This window comes from Chrysemys picta, chromosome 3 (genome assembly GCF_011386835.1).
Source record: "Chrysemys picta bellii isolate R12L10 chromosome 3, ASM1138683v2, whole genome shotgun sequence".
Taxonomy (NCBI): domain Eukaryota; kingdom Metazoa; phylum Chordata; order Testudines; family Emydidae; genus Chrysemys; species Chrysemys picta.
The window spans coordinates 41,293,471-41,310,732 of record NC_088793.1 but is presented as its reverse complement, the minus strand read 5'-3'; the positions used below and the strand labels follow the sequence as shown (position 1 = coordinate 41,310,732).

Here is a 17,262-nt window from a genome sequence, read left to right as displayed (position 1 = left end):
GATGGAATTAAGTATGAGCATAAATGCTTTGCTAAACTGAGGCCGCTGTATGGTGAATTAATCACATATATAAGTCTTTGCAGGACTAGGACCTTACTGACATCTGGGTGTTATTATTGTAAGTCTTGTTCTTCCTCTTTTTTTCCGCTGTGTGAGACCCTCACTTGTTGCTCCATGGCTGAATTTAGGCTGTCAGCTATTTGAAAGCTACCCTTCTCTGCACCAGCCTGATATCTGGTTGTCAGGGGAATTTTACCCAAAGGGAGGTGGCACTACCATTGCATCCCCCTGGAGCTTTCATCCAGCAAGGCATCATTAAGGCTGTGTCTATACTACAAAATTATGTCGACCTAACTTACGTTGGTATACAGCCACTGCAGTTATTAAATCACTTGTGTGTGCACACACTTGGCTCCTTGTGTCAGCAGTGCACATTCTCACATTCTCACCAGGAGCGCTTGTATTGATTCTATTGTCTACTGTGGGGCATCCTGAAAGCTATTAACAGTCAACGTAAGCAACACAGTGTCTACACTATGTCACCTAATTAGGTCAATCGTAACTCTACGCTGGTTGGGGAGGTGGTGTTATGAATCACTATAGAGAGACACTTACATTGGTGGGAGCCAAATTTAAGTGAAGACATTTCCACAGCTAAGTCAATGTATGGTAGCTTACGTCAACCTATCCCTATAGTGTAGACCAGGCCTGAGTTACAGTCAGACCTCTGATAGTGGAAATTGATCTAGACTCTGGGCTAAGTCTGAGATTCTGTGTTATCACTCTGTAAAAAGGAGACGTAAATATTTGCTAATCTACCACCTGGGGTGTTATGAATGTTATTTAGCTAGTGTTTGCATGGCACTTGGGAAATATTAAGCACTATATGTGCTGAGCATTAATGTTGTTTTGCTATGAAGTCCATACTACTATTCTAAAGGGATGAGATAGCTCAGAACATTTCTTGGACAGTTCCCAGTTAGCAAATTAAATAATCAACATAAAAACAAGTCCTCTTTTCCATTTGTTTTGGCATGCATTGGCAAACAAAGGACTAAGCAGCACCCAATAATAAAAAGTTGTCACAATAATCTTTTTCTGTTTGTTTGCTGTAAAACAGTGCGGGGCAAGGTCTAACCCACACAGAAACATCTAAAAGGAACTGTTATTATTTACATTTCATTAAGGGCGGCCAGGATATTATACATGGTAGCTTTTATGTTAAGTGTTATAATACTACTATTTGCTATGTGGCTGCTTTTGATCTTGGACCAGTGCAGGCTGAAATGAGTGCTGAAGACACTATAGAAGTGATACCACAGATCTGCCAATGCAGCCAAGCTACACAGAGCTCAGATCATGGGACTGGAGTGCAAAGGTGGCATAAAGCTCACCTTTAAGCCTTCTTGATCCTAGTGCTGCCCTGTGCAGAGTGCCTTATGAAGCAATAGCTATGAGAGATCTAAAGCAGATCCTTGTACTCTGGGCTATGGACTGTGGAAGGAATTTAGCCCTCTGTGCATTTGATTTATGTGAGATTCATGTAAGTACACCACAATGTGTAATATATATAAATGCAGTTATTTCCATATGGGGGAGTTCCAGACACACACACACAGCTGGAGTTCCACACCTTGGTTCATTGTTAAAAATGTAATAGTAAACCACATTTCCTCAGACAAGCCATGGGCACAAGTCCTGATCAGTGGTCTTAAAAGTAAGTCATGAATGAGTTATACAGTCTTAAAAAAACAAAACAAAACCCTCCCCTTTTATTCAAACCCTGGTAAATGGCCAATTGACAGCAACCAATGTTTCCCCCCACACAACCACCTTTAGGCTCAGAACAAACATAAGAAATTTCAGCTCTTTTCAAAAAGCTGATAAAAAAGTGCTTACTATGAAATTGTTACCTCAAACATCCCTACATCATCAATGCGACATAGCTGTACTGTTCAAAATAGACTCTGGTGAGGGTGTGAATACTTCCTTGAGAAGGGTGTGCTAGCTTTAGTCCCCTTTTCTATTGTATAGCATGGTACAGAGAATATGAGGTATAGGTTACCCTAGTGAGTATAGTAAGCAAAGTAAATAAGCCCAGTTCCACATACTTAGACTGGGGCTTCAGTAAATGATATATTTTTCATAGTTGTGGACAGTACACTTCTACCCTGATATAACGCTGTCCTCAGTAGTCAAAAAATCTTACCGCGTTATAGGTGAAACCGCGTTATAGCGAACTTGCTTTGATCCACCGGAGTGTGCAACCCCGCCCCCCCAGAGTACTGCTTTACTGCATTATATCCAAATTTCTGTTAAATTGGGTCGCGTTATATTGGGGTCAAGGTGTATATGTGCTTTGAAGCCTAGAACACCCATGGCTCAGGGAGACTGTATGTCCTTCCTAGATTTATGCAAGCAAACTGTGAATCAATAGTACCTTCAGCTTTCATCCACACCTAAAATAATTTCCTAGTAGTCTGGGAAATGTACTTTTTTCTTAATCACATTAATGTACTACAGGTATTAGAAATACAGTAGCAATACCCTTTGTTTCCAGATTTCAGTATTCATGGGCCAAATTCCACTCTCACAAATTGATATAAATCTGGAATGACTCAACTATGAATGAAGTTATTTTGCATTTACACCTGTTTAAGTGGGACCAGAATTTGGCACTATGTGGTAAAGTTTACCTACAGTAAATACATCAAAATTGAGAATTTTTTACATGAGAAAAAAGTATGTTCCATTTTTTGTTCACCTTTTCATTAAGTGCAAAGGGAAATGACCCAAATATTTGAGTTTTATTAAGAGGTTTTCAGTTGTGTAGCTGATCACCTCCCTGCACTCTGTAATTGGCTCCATTTTAGTGGTGATTCCTGTGTGTATAGGGAGCCTCCTAGTTAGGGCCCTACCAAATTCACGGTCCATTTTGGCCAATTTCACAGTCATGGGTTTTTTAAAATCGTAAATTTCATGATTTCAGCTATTTAAATCTGAAATTTCACAGTGTTGTAATTTTAGGGGTCCTGACCCATAAAGGAGTTGTGGGGGGTTGCAAGTGTAAGCAGAGTCAGGATGAGCTCTACCCTGACATCTGGTGGTGAATTATGGCGAGTGTGGAAAAGAACTCCAGGGACTGATCTTATTTGTATAGGCACACCCACCTGCCTGGCATGAGACAACAGCAACTGAAAGTGGTTACTTTGGCTGGTGTGGGATCCCCAGTTTCTCTGTTATTGGGGCAGGAAGAATAAAGTTTTGTTACCCTGAGTCTGTGAATCAAGGCCAGTGGAACCGTTGTATGACAGAAGGACTCACCATTAACTAAGTAGCACTCGCTTGACAAGGGGCATGGGTTACAAAACCTAGTGAATTGAGAGAGGTAGGGGGCAGGTATTTGTAGTTGGTGGTGTGGGCCCCTTTTGTGAGCCTGAGCCACCAATTACACCTCCTCCTCTCTTCACTGTTGAATGTCAGAGCTAACTTTAATTCCATTAGGAGTCTAGTTACAGGCTGCTGAGCTGAATTCACTTTGGGCCAATAATGCACCAGCACTGGGGCTCCCCTACTACTAGCTGAAATCACAAAAGAGCTAAAGTTACTAAGAGCTGAGATCACTGAGTGCTGTGTTAACTAGTGGGGTAGCCTGAAGCTATATTGCTAAGCGGCTGGCGGAGCAGTTTGCGGGGACGGCTGGAAGGAACAGCTAGCAGAGCGGAGCCTTGCGGGGAAGGTTGGAGCGGCCCAAGAAACAGCGAGTGGAGCAGAGCGGAGTGGAGCTCACGGGTCGGTGAGTGGAGCGGAGCAGCTGGTAGAGCAGAGCAGTTCGTGGGACGGCAGGAGCAGGTCACGGGACGGCTGGTGGAGTGGAGCAGCTCATGGTGAAGTCTGTGGCGGAACCCCACGGAGAGGCAGCCGGTCGGCCTCGGCTCACGTAAAGTGCCCCCTAACACCCTGTGCACCCCCCTTTGAACTCTGGGGCTGCACTGACCAGGCACACAGAGTTTGGGGGTTGTTGGACTTTTGGGACTTTGGTGATTCTTAGGTTGCTGGACCCAAGAGACTTTGGGGGTGTTGGACTTTTGGGACTTTGGGTGATTTTTGGGTTGCTGGTTTCAAGAACCAACGGGAAAGGACACGGCCCAATTTGCTGGGGTGGGTCTTTGCTCATGGTTTGGTCTATGAACTCTAGTTGTGGTGTTTTCCCAATTTAATGCTATGTCATTTACCTCATGTTATTAAACATTTTCTGCTACACCGAGACTCTGTGCTTGTGAGAGGGGAAGTATTGCCTCTTCAAGGTGCCCAGGGGTGTGTGTAAGATTTTCCCAGGTCACTGGGTGGGAGCTCGAGCTGGTTTTGTGTTACGCTGTTGGGAGGGGACCCCTATGTACTGAACTCGGCCTGGCAGAAGGGTTACATTTTTGGGGGCTCATCTGGGATAAGAACCATGCAGCCCGAATCCCACCAGGATTGATAGGACCCCGAGCGGAGGTCACTGTAAAGGTTGAAGGGACAGAATGTAGAGCAGTGCTTGACACAGGATCCCAAGTAACTATCATATTCCAGTCTTTCTACCAGCAGATGCTTAGGCATCTGCCTATATGGCCCCTGACAGGGCTTTGGCCTGTGTGGCCTCAGCATGGATGAATACCCCTATCAGGGGTATGTCATAGTACACCTGGAATTCCCAGGAGATATTGCTGGGGTAAGACAGGAGGTGGACACTGCTGCTTTAATATGCCCTGACCCTAACGGAGCCTCTGATGTGTCCGTGCTAATAGGGACCAACTCCAGCCTCTTTAAGGTACTTGCAGATTACTGCAGACAGTGAGCAGGGGACCAATATCTGAACACCTTGGTGATACACACACACTGTGCCGCAGCCTACAGAAAAATTGAGGACACAAGAAAAGTGATGCCTGATTTGCCAGTGGGAGCATTAAGGTATGCGGGCCCGGTCCCCTTACTGGTTCCTGCAATGACAGAAAAGGAAGTGATTGTCATGAGTACCTGCCTAAAAGGCAGTAAGGGAACATTAGCAGTGGTAGAGCAGCCAACCGAGGGAGGGCTCCCAGAAGGAGTGCTGGTTCTCAGTGGAGTCATAACCCTACCTGCTGAAGCCCAGGAAGAGGTGACTATACTGATTGCTAATGAAACACGCCGTGACGTGTTTGTAAAACCAGGGCAGAAGATTGCAGACATCTTTGAGCCTGAAACCATTGTGAGACCCCAGTGTGAAGCTGAAGTTCCGGTGATGGATCCTGCAAAGTTTGACTTTGGGGACTCACCATTGTCTGAGGAGTGGAAGGATCACCTGCGGAAGAAGCTTTGCGAGAGATCCAAGGTATTCTCACTGCATGAGTGGAACGTGGGATGTGCCAAAGGAGTGGAACACCACATCAGGCTACAAGTTCCCTGACCCTTCAGGGAGAGATCTAGGAGGATTGCTCTCTCTGAGATGGAAGATGTACGCCATAATCTTCAAGAGCTGATCGCGAATGGTATCATTACAGAGTCCTGAAGCCCCTATGCCTCTCCTATTATGGTGGTTCGTAAGAAGAGTGGGAAAATCCGGATGTGTATTGACTACCACACTCTAAACAGGTGCACTACAGTCGACCAATACATCATGCCTTGAGTACAAGATGCCTTGCACTGTTTGCTGGGTAGCCAGTGGTTCTCTGTGTTGGATCTTCGGAGTGGATACTACCAGATCCCTCTGGGAGAAGAAGAAGATAAGGAGAAGATAGCCTTCATCTGCCCGTTAGGGTTCTACCAGTTCGAACGCATGCCCCAAGGGATTTCTGGGGCACCTGCCACATTTCAGCGTCTTATGGAGAAAGTCGTGGGAGACATGAACTTACTGCAAGTGTTAGTTTACTTGGATGACCTGATTGTGTTTGGAAGAACCTTGGAGGAGCATGAAGAAAGACTTCTTAAAGTGCTTGATAGGTTGGAGGCGTATGGTTTGAAGCTTTCAATTGACAAATACCAGTTCTGCCAAACCTCAGTGAAGTATGTGGGTCACATCGTGTCCCAGGAGGGTGTGAGTACTGATCCCGACAAAATAGAAGCACTCACTACCTGGCCATGTCCAAGTAACTACAGAGAACTCAAGACCTTGCCAGTAGCCGAGGGGCCCTCAAAGGAAACCTCTCCATCCATCGTTCAAGAGGCTATCTCCCCCTACACATAGGATTCTTATTGATGTCAGCAGGGGTTCTGTGAATGGGCTGAGAGAAGAATATGCCCAATAAGTTGTAAGGCACTTTGGGGAACTTGCATGTGAAAGGTACTCACAGTTCCAATCTGGCAAAGCACTTACATGTACGCTTAATTTTAAGCAAATAGCCCCAGTGACTTTGGTGGGAAAACTCATGTGCTGAAAGTTAAGTTTGAGGGTAAGTGCTTTGCTGGATCAGGGCCTGAAGATAAGATAATAATTAATAGTTTGTATCTATTATAAAGCCTGTAGGCATGAAGAAAAGGGAAGCCCAGTCAGCCTTCCATCCCTAACATGATTGCTACTTAACTTGTTTGGGGGAAACAGGTAATTACTGTTCAAGATAGAAAATTACCCTCTGTTGTCAATAAAAGCATGTTTCCCTGTTTTGTTTTCCTCCCTCACTTTAGGACATTCTATACTACTATTTGTCTTACCTACCTTCAGGGCTCTCCCATTTGTTTTTTCTCTCTTGTCTCACCGTTCTGGGAGTTGGAGTTGAAAGGAAAGCAGAAGCTCTTTGAGGTCACAGCACATTGCATTAGTGGGACATGCAGCTCCCCTCCTTCCCCCCCTCCTCTTTCTGAGATGAGTGATAACATCAACAGGGCCCTTGTTCCTTGCTGTGTCCCATGTGTTCTCTCATCTTCTCTCTGCCTGTCACTAGTTTAATTCCACATGCACCAGTGAACAGCGGTCACTAACGCTTGATCTAACCACTACACAAAAATAAAGGCTGTAACTTGAGCTTCTTGCAAACACGCATTTTTAACTTTCCAGCTAGTCCAGCACACCTCCTCACATTTCACATTATCAGTGAGCTGTGTGGGGTACTGAACCTAGCAGGGTGTTTGCTCTAATCTTTGTGCAGCTTGTTGCCCTGTGTTATCAATAGCAAAGGTTTATATTGGAAGTTACTGCCCAGTAACTAAACATGAGGTACTGGCACCTTGTGTAAGAAATATCATGTCTGCACTAGGTATTCAGTGTTAATATGGGCTTGTATGCACAAATGTGCAGACAAGACTCAGTTAATGGAAGAACTCCAACCTCTATCGGTTCCTGCAGTCCACAGCTCTCCCTCTGCTTGGGGCAAATCTACACTACAGTACTACATGGGTGCAGCTGCATGGTTGTAGCGCATCTGGTGAAAATGTGCTATGCGGATAGGAGAGTGCTCTCCCATCAGCATAATTACTCCAGCTCGGCGAGAAGCTAAAGCTATGTTGGCCAGAGAGCGTCTCTGGCCAACATAGCACTGGTGTGGACAGCGCAAAACTTGTGTCACTCGGGGTGGAAGGGTAGCTTTTTCACACCCCTCAGTGACGTAAATTACACTGACTTAGGCTGTAGTGTAGATCTGCCCTACTTGAGTGACACTGCTGGATGGGGGCTAGCAGGGACAGAGCCAGAGAAAGGAGACAGGTTTCAGAGTGGTAGTCGTGTTAGTCTGTATCAGCAAAAACAACTAGGAGTCCTTGTGGCACCTTAGAGACTAACACATTTATTTGGGCATAAGCTTTCGTGGGCTAGAAACGACTTCATCAGATGCGTGAAGTGAAAAAATACAGGAGCAGGTATAAATACATGAAAGGTTGGGGGTTGCTTTACCAAGTGTGAGGTCAGTCTAAAGAGATAAATCAATTAACAGCAGGATACCAAGGGAGGAAAAATTACTTTTGAAGTGGTAAGAGAGTGGCCCATTACAGACAGTTGACAAGAAGATGTGAGTAACAGTAGGGAGAAATTAGTATTGGGGAAATTAAGTTTAGGTTTTGTAATGACCCAGCCACAGAGAGCCAGGATGCTCAGTTTCCCAGAGGGACTTCCTCACCTAGCCACATTCTGTTACAGCCTACACCAGGGATCCACAACCTTTCAGAAGTGGTGTGCCGAGTCTTCATTTATTCACTCTAATTTAAGGTTTCGCGTGCCAGTAATACATTTTAACGTTTTTAGAAAGTCTCTTTGTATAAGTCTATAATATATAACTAAACTATTGTTGTATGTAAAGCAAATAAGGTTTTTAAAATGTTTAAGATGCTTCATTTAAAATTAAATTAAAATGCGGAGCCCCCAGGACCGATGGCCAGGACCCGGGCAGTGTGAGTGCCACTGAAAATCAGCTCGTGTGCCGCCTTCGGCACATGTGCCATAGGTTGCCTACCCCTGACCTACACCATAGTAACAAGGTATGGCTGGTAGCCAGGATGTCCTGGAGTGGTAACTTCCTCATTGCCCAGTGTTGTGCTGTTCTGTGGAAAGGACTCAGATTACTCAGCAGGAGTTAACACCTGCCTGTTAACTCACCCCACCCCCACACCATCCAGAGAGGGGGAGGAAAGAAGAAACACTATGAAAAAGGAAGTAGGAGGAGAAGGAAGGAAAACACACACAAAGAAAGAAAGAAAGAAAGAAAGAAAGAAAGAAAGAAAGAAAGAAAGAAAGAAAGAAAACACACAAGCCGCACTGGGGAGGCTGTGAGAACTCTGTTCTTTTGGATACATGCTCAATATTATTTTTAATAGCCTAATATGGAGACCCCATGGTGCCAAGTACCTTAAAGCTATGATAGATAAACTCTGCATATTGGAGGCTGCACATGCCCATTACAGTGGCTCTTTCCATACTCTTTGCACTGTCCATTTTTCCATGTAGTCCCTGGACTACCTGGATATTTGGTGAAGGGACAGAAGTGGCTTTGTGAATGGGCAACATCACATATTTCCCCTCATCAGGGCCTTACCATGGTTTTCTCATCCAGTTTTTCCCCCTCTGTACTGCACAGCTAAGAGGGAAAATATGGACCTGTATGTAAAAGTGATCATATTATACAAAGTACCTGAATATGTTGCAGTCTGACAAAATGCACTGACTTCTGTGCAAGCTGAAACAGAACTGTGAATATTCCTATTGGAAGATGCAGCTGCCTTATCAATTTCCTCGTTCCAAGAGCCTCAGTCAGATGCCTCAGGTAAGGCAATGGCCTATTTAAAATACCACATTAAAAATGGATGAATTTCATATCCCTCCGACTTTTGGAAGAAAAAAAATTTCACAAGCAAAATGCAAATTTCATAAATGGTTGATCCAGCTTTTGCAGAAGGGGCTTTGGCAAAGGACTGATAAATATATAAAAAGGAAGTTATATATTCTAGAATGGATGGTGGGACTGAAAAATATATAAAAAGGAAGTTATATATTCTAGAATGGATGGTGGGACTGCCCTAAGATAATTGTATTTTGGAGGAAAACAGCAAACAGAATTTTCAAGATAACTAAAGATAGGCTACTCAGAGAAAATATTGGTTCTATTAGATTACAGTTCAAAGGAGGTTGCTGACTCAGGGGAAAACCCACTGATAACACAGTTACTATCAGCAGCCAGATGCATGATAGCTCATTTTTAGAAAAGGACAAATCTAGAATGGATACTGTTATAAATAGCAAAAATATTTACAATTACTTTAAAGAGCAACGTCTTTCCCTTTCTGTAACTCACCATTTTTGTTTGTCATTTCCCTTTAAGATACAATATTTTTTCTAGCTTTTCTTCAAAGGGCTCAGCATAGAACTTCTATTCCAGGGGAAGGAGATTTTAAGGTGGTTTTAAGTCATTTTTGTGCCCTCCATATCTGGTGCTGCTATAGCACACCCAGCGTAACTTAGCCGTGGGGGCTTGGCTAAATTTTGGTAGCCTCCCAGAACTAGCCCTTGAGCTGCAGCACTGCCCAGAATCTCTGTAGCAGTGTGAACTGCAGCCTTGCCCCTGGCATACCCCTTCCCCAACCCGGCCTTTGGTATATTGCCAGTGCAAAGACTTGTGAGAGGGTCCTTAGGAGGCAGCCTTACGGCAGCGTGCACAGTGTCCCCAGCCCCACCCCAGAGCCCGCACCCCAGCTGGAGCTGGAGGCTCCCTGCACCCCAACCTCCTGCCCCAGCCCGGAGGCCCCTCCTGAACCCAAAACCCCTCATCCCCGGCCCCACCCTAGAGCTCACATGCCCAGCCAGAGCCCTTATCCCCTCCTGCACCCTAACCCCCTGCCCCAGCCTGGTGAAAATGAGTGAGTGAGGGTGGGGGAGAGCGAGCGATGGAGGGAGAGGGGATGGAGTGATTGGGGGCAGGGCCTTGGAGATGGGGTGGGTATGGGAGGGGCCTCAGGGAAGGGATGGAGCAAGGGTGTTCAGTTTTCTGCGATTAGGAAGTTGGCAACCCTAAGTGCAGGGTGAGGATCTCACTCACCCTCTATATTTTGGTGTTTTAATGTTGGTTTATTCTTCATTTGTACCTTAACTATAGTGCTGAAGTGGCATTTTGAAGACAGCTTTTGGATTGGCTTTCAGCAGCTATAACTTTGTGTCCGGAATCCTAGTAGATATATGGGTATCATTTTTATACCTTTATGTCTATTTTACATCAGAAATAAGAGATGCTTGGCTGTGCATTTCCAGGTATTACTGCACTTCACAGATGGTTTAAGGCATTCAGTCATTGGTCCCTTACTGTGCAATGCACTCAAGACATTCAGTAATTCCCTTGTAATGCCTTGCCAATGGGGTTTGATTGCTTAATTATTTTACATGCCACCCATTAATTAGATTAATCTAGTCTATACATGCTATAGCACTGTTTGTAATGGAATCTGCAAATTCCTGAGTATTTTAGCTCATGATTAAGGATAAGTTCTTCTTAAACGCTAATTGTACATGTAGAAAGTTTGAGATAGAGGTAGACAGGTGACCAAAATTGCCTTGTGGGCGGTGGCTGCTGGGAATAATTAACTAAATGTTAGCATTTCTAAATCACCTTTTCTCTTGGGTAGAAGTGAGTTAAAGCCGAGTCTTGCCAATTCATACAGAATCTAACTTTGCTTTGGGGTGTGGTGAGTCTGTGCATTTGCAGTTTCCCACAGGAGAGTAATAAACGGCCCCTCCTTCATCTGAGTTAAGTTTGAAATAATAATAAATGGATTGGGCAACTTCCTCACGCTCAGGCAGGTGAGAACACTCATTAGTTGAGGCTGAGTTTGGATTCTGCCATGGGAAGTTTTCTCAACCTAGCTGCATATTAAAGACTTCATAGTAGCTACTACTACCCATACTTGGTACATCCAGGGAGAATGTACCTGTTGTGCTGCTCATTGTGTTTGGTATGTTCTCTGGGTGGGATTTTCAAAAGTGCCTAAGAGAGTTAGGTGCCTAAGTCCCAGTGAATACCAATAGGATTTAGGCTCTCAGGAGTCCTCAACATATTTAAAAAATTTCTGGCCAGTTTTCATGTAAAATCCTACTGAATCAAAATGTCAGCAATTTACACCCACTCAACCCTTGCTTGGCCCCGATTGACATGACTGCACAGTGTGCAGAGCAGTGGAGAAAGAGGCCCAATATATTATTTATTAATATTATCAGACACTTGTTTGTGAAATTTTAAGAATTATCAGTACAGAGTTGCTGCCTACCTGCGGCAGGATGTCTCCATGCTATTCACCATCACAAACTAGGGTGGCTGACCAACAAATTAGAGTGACAGAAAGTCTGTGTAGCTGAGAAACCTTCCTGTTAATTTTTGCATGATATTCATGAACAGTGAAAATAAGTGAAGAATGGACAATGCACATGAGAACATTCAGAGTCGGATGGCCCTGTGATGTCTGCTTCCTATGTCCACCAGCAAGACAAACAAGGCAGGTGAGGTAATATCTTTTATTGGACCAACTTCTGAGATGGTGAGTCCTCTGGGGGTGATGTAGGTTTTGTTTCTTGTATTTCCTCAGGAAGTAGAAGTTGCTGTTAAGTTTTGCTTTCTTTTCCTTCATGTTGTAGAGTTTCCATTTCAGATGGCAACATTTGATATCTTCCATAGTTGTTTGTAGTGTTGTAGCCGTGTGGACCAGAGGATATTAGAAAGGCAAGGTCAGATGACAACTTGTGCAGCGGGGACCAACATGGCTACAAAAACACTGCATTCACCAGTGAGAGTAACATTCAGGGCCGCCCAGAGGATTCAGGGGGCCTGGGACAAAGCAATTTCAGGGGCCCCTTCCATAAAAAAAAAGTTGCAATACTATAGCATAGTATATTCTCGTGGGGGCCCCTGCGGGGCCCGGGGCAAATTTCCCCATTTGCCCTCCCCTTCCCCCCCGGGTGGCCCTGGTAACATTGGAACAGGAAAATACGCCACGCAGAATGGAGCCAAGGTGAATGGCTTATTTATTGGCCCTGTGATCATTTTTAATTAAGATGAATACATCCACCATTAAAGAGTGTATCAAGCCCCCCTTTCTCTTGGCTTGCTGCCTAATTAGGAACATGTATTTCTGAATATCACCCACATCAGTGAGTTTTGGTATTGCTGTTATGTAAACACCTACATTGAAGTGACTACACAGATCCCAGTGATTAATGAACTCATTAGATACCAGAGAGCTCCAGAACTGGCTGTATTTGCAATATTCATTTTAGTTAGAAAATGTTAATGCGGGGAAAACCCATGATAATGTAACAGGCTTGTGGACCTATGGCAGCTTACCTTTCTAGTGAAATCCACTCATGAATGTCACCAAAGAGCCCTGAGGGGAAATTGCTCACATCTGTGCTAAACAAATAACTGACTGTCTGAGAAAACTGGCATGTGTCTCTTTGGTGCTGCTAAGCACTGGAATAAATTGCTCAGGGAGGTTGTGGAATCTCCATCATTGGAGGTTTTTAAGAGCAGGGATGGGCTAGAAAATATTTAGTCCTGCCATGAGTGCAGGGATTGGACAAGATAGCAAAGACTGAATGGATTATTAATCCTTTTTGTAATTGTAATATGGGGAGGAATTTCGAAATGTCAGCAAAAGACATAATTTACCATCAAGGCTTATCCTTCTGACCTGATATATGGCATCATTTAAATCCACCAAAGCTACCTAGGGGTCATTCTCTGTTCTCCCTTCCCTTTTTAAACTGTTTTTATGCACTTAGTTCCATTATTTTTTGCGGCATTTGTTCTTCAGTCCAGCCTTTCTTTATTTAACAAAATTCTGCCTGAATATCTATCTATCTATCTCAATCACTGAGGTATCTCAGCTAATAGTTTGTTTTCCCCTTATGCATTAATATGTGACATCTTCTTTTTAAACTGGCTATCTGAAAAGTAATTTTAAAAAATCTATTTGCCTGAGTTTCCCCTTCTGGAAAATAAGGATTATAATGTTTACTTACCTCAGAAGGCTGTGGTGAGGCTTAATCCATTAATATTTGCAAGGTGCTTTGAGATTCTTGCATGGCAAATTATTGTAGAAGTACAGAATATTATTATTATAAAGATATTTTTACTGATAACACAGCAGTTACTACACATTAAATCTGTTGGGAACAGTAATAACTACAGCTAATTCACCTTGCCTCTACCTCACTGTTTGCTGATAACTGTGTATTTAACATGAGTTACCACTGCACGTACAAACCTCAAGATCTTGCTTTGATGTTGCCAACCATAGGAGAGACGGATCAGCCTCAAACAAATCCAGATTCGTGTTCCAAAGTGTATTCCGTTTAGTTATATATTAACAGCCACAGTAGTTGTATATTTACATATTCAGTCACCATCTGGCTTTTAAGTTAATATGAAAACTGAGGGGATTTTCTGCTGTGAATTTCGATACAAACAAATACATTTATTTTTATTGAAATCTTTTTATCAAAAATTTTGATTTTTCACCAAAATATTAAACCGAAAAAACCAAACCAAACGATTTTGAAGTGCTTCATGGGAGCGTAATTCAATTGCCTCATGTCCTCATTGTCATCTATGGGCAGGGTTCTCTGGCCAGATTACATCTTTTGTGATGCACCATCATCTTCTCTCTTGCTGAGCCACTGCAGTGCATCATGGGAGTCCCTGACTATGGGGCTTTATGAGAAAAATCTTTTTGGTTTGGGGGTGTTTTTTTTTTTAAAAAAAAAAAGTTAAAAATTTCCATGGAAAACATTTTTTTGTGAAAAATTCTGTTGAGTCAAAAACTCAATTTTCCATTGTAAAAGAATTTTGATTGAAAATAGTTGACCACCCCTAGTGTTAAAGTGGCTAGATTTATGCACAATAATTCCTCACGTATCCTATTAATTGCTGATTTTCAACACTTCTGCTAATACATCTCAGCAATTTCTTTCCCCCTTTCAGTCTGATAAAGGCAAAGGAATCTTTCTTGCTTGCTTTCTTTTACTAGCATTTGCTTCATTTTTGGTCTCCAAACCAGTTCTTTTTGCTTTCCAATATTTCATTTCTTTACCCTGCAGATTTGTCTTCTGTGTTGTGCTCTGTCAAAGAGATATAATAAGTGTCAGTATACTGCACTGAACGATGGACCCAGAGTTTAAAATAACCTCAAAAAAGTCACTGCACATATCAGATAATGAAGAGCTTGTCTGGGCAGCTGGACTCTCCGGAGTTAGATTAATATTCCATAGGTCTGTTTATTTTTACCAACATGTGTATTCCTAAAAGTCAATGCACATTTTATAACTGTCACTGCACATTTGTGTATCACGGTCACTGCACATTTCTTAAGCCCCATCTGCGCCACATGTCTGAGGGTTCCAATCCCACCTGTCCTCAAACCCTTGGCAATGCTGATATTACAGTGCTCTTTTAGGTGTATGTGCACTTTAGAATTGCCATACTTCATACAGAACTGCCATAATTCACACCCAACTGAAGCTTCTTCTACTCATCTCAGCTAGCTCTTTAGCTGAGACCTTTCAGAAACAGTAGATGTCCTGGCCAAAATACTTCACCTCAATAAGGGCCTGAGCGAAGGCACATTGAAAGTCATTGGGAGTTAGGTGCCTAACTCATGTAGGTGCTTTTGAAAATCCCAGTAGGTACCTATCTGCATTGTGGCAAATTGCCGGCACTACTAAGATGGGTCTCACGCTTTTTCTTCTGGGGGGGTGTGGTTCAGGGCACCATTTCTTGCCCCTGAATTGGAATATTAACTGCCCCACTAGTGTCCTAGAGGAAGGGAGTGGAGAGGGAGGGACCCGGGCCCGCCCTCTACTCCGGGTCCCAGCCCAGGAGCCCTAGGGACAGGGCCGGCTTTAGCAAGAGCAGGGCCGATTCCTGGGGGCGGGGCTTGTGGCAAGCCCTGCCCCCAGGAATCGGGACGCGCTCCAGCTGGAGCTCCGGCCGGGGTCGCGGGGCTTGGGTCCGGCCCGGAGCCGAGCCGTGGGGGCCGGAACTGAGCTGAGCCAAGCCGCGGGGGCAGGCTGGGCCGGGCCAGGACGGAGCCAAGCTGGGCCGTGGGGGCCGGGCCGGAGCCAAACCGAGCCGCGGGGGCCGGGCTGGGCCAGAGCCGAGCCAGGGGGCCGGGCCGGAGCCGAACAGAGCCGAGCCGGGGGGGCCGGGCCCGAGCCGAGGGGGCTGGGCTGGAGCCGAGCCGGGGGGGGGGGGGGGGGGGCCAGACCCAAGATGGACTCGAGCCGAGGGGGCTGGGCCGAGCCGGACCAAAGCCGAGCCGCGGGGGCCAGGGGTGCTCAGCTGGGGCCGGGCCGGCGCACTCGGCTGGAACCAGGGCCAGAGTGAGCTGCTCGGCTGGGGCTGGACTGGGCCACACCGCGCCTCCCCGGAGCCCTTCTCGCGCCCCCCCGCCACCCCAGCTTACCTGGTGCTGCCTGCCTACCTGCCCACCCCTGCTTCTTTTCAGACTTCCCACGAACCTCTGATTCGCGGGAAGCAGGGGAGGAGCAGGGGGCGGAGCGTTCAGGGGAAGGGAGGAGGGGGAAGTTAGCTGGGGGCGGGGTGGAGAGCTGCGGCGCGGGGCCCTCTTAGCGCGGGGCCCGATTCAACCGAATTGGCTGAACTGGCCTAAAGCCGGCTCTGCCTAGGGATAGTGGTATACCACTTGACCTAGCGGTTCCTTCCCCTGGGCTACTTCCCTTTCCTGCCCTTCAGCTGGTGTGTGGGGGGGGCTTCCTGCCCTCCCTCTGCACAAGCCAAGTGCCCCTTTACCTAGGGTCTCGGTCTTCTTAGCCCACCGCAGCACTTCTCCAAACTTTCCTCTGCTTCCCTCCAAACTGCTCTCTGCTCCAACACCAATCCACTCTGTTTCTACTCCTTCAAACTGTTGTCTGCTCCAAAACCAATCCTTTCTGCTCCAACTCCTTCCCCTGTCTGATTGAAGCAGGGTTTTTTTATCAGGTGACTGACTTCAGGGGCTCTAACTGGCTTCAAGTGCTCTAATTGGCTTCAGGTGCTCTAATTAATCTATAGCAAACTTTCTTCCCTCTACAGGGAATAAGGCTCCCTTCTAACCCTCTCCTGCTGCCCTCTGGCCATGGTGTATCACAGCATCTTTAGGTGTCTAAATGCCTTTGTAAACCTGGCCCTAACTCATTTTTGAAAATGGAGTTTAGGCTCCTAAGCCACATAGGTGCTTTTGAAAATTTTACCCCAAAGCTATGTATGAGTGTCTTAGAGCTGCTCCTTTTGTCTTCACAATCACACAGGTCCTTTAATATAAGAATATAAGAAAGGCCATACTGGGTCAGACCAAAGGTCCGTCTACCCCAGTATACTGCCTTCCGACAGTGGCCAATGCCAGGTGCCCCAGAGGGAATGAACAGAACAAGTGATCATCAAGTGATCCATCCCCTCTTGCCCATTCCCAGCCTCTGGCAAAGAGGCTAGGGACACTTCAGAGCATGGTTTTGCATCCCTGCCCATCCTGGCTAATAGCCATTGAGGGACCTATCCTCCATGAACTTATCTAGCTCTTTTTTGAACCCTGTTATAGTCTTGGCCTTCACAACATCCTTTGGCCAAGAGTTCCACAGGTTGACTATGCCTTGTGTGAAGAAATACTTCCTTTTGTTTGTTTTAAACCGGCTGACTATTAATTTCATTTGATGACCTGTAGTTCTTGTGTTAAGAGAAGGATAAATAACACTTCCTTATTTACTTTCTCCACACCAGTCAGGATTTTATACACATCTATCATATGCCCACTTAGTCATCTCTTTTTCAAGCTGAAAAGTCCAGTCTT

At 45.1% G+C, this 17,262-nt stretch overlaps 1 long non-coding RNA gene across 1 annotated transcript; it reads right to left on the bottom strand.

Moving 5' to 3' along the window:
* Nucleotides 1–11,576: 11,576 nt before the first annotated feature.
* On the bottom strand, nt 11,577–16,784 carry LOC135982030 (uncharacterized). The gene is made up of 3 exons (XR_010599227.1): nt 16,230–16,784; nt 13,442–14,539; nt 11,577–12,089 (listed from the first exon to the last, which is right to left on the bottom strand). It is a non-coding gene; the product is annotated as an uncharacterized LOC135982030 (long non-coding RNA).
* Nucleotides 16,785–17,262: the final 478 nt, after the last annotated feature.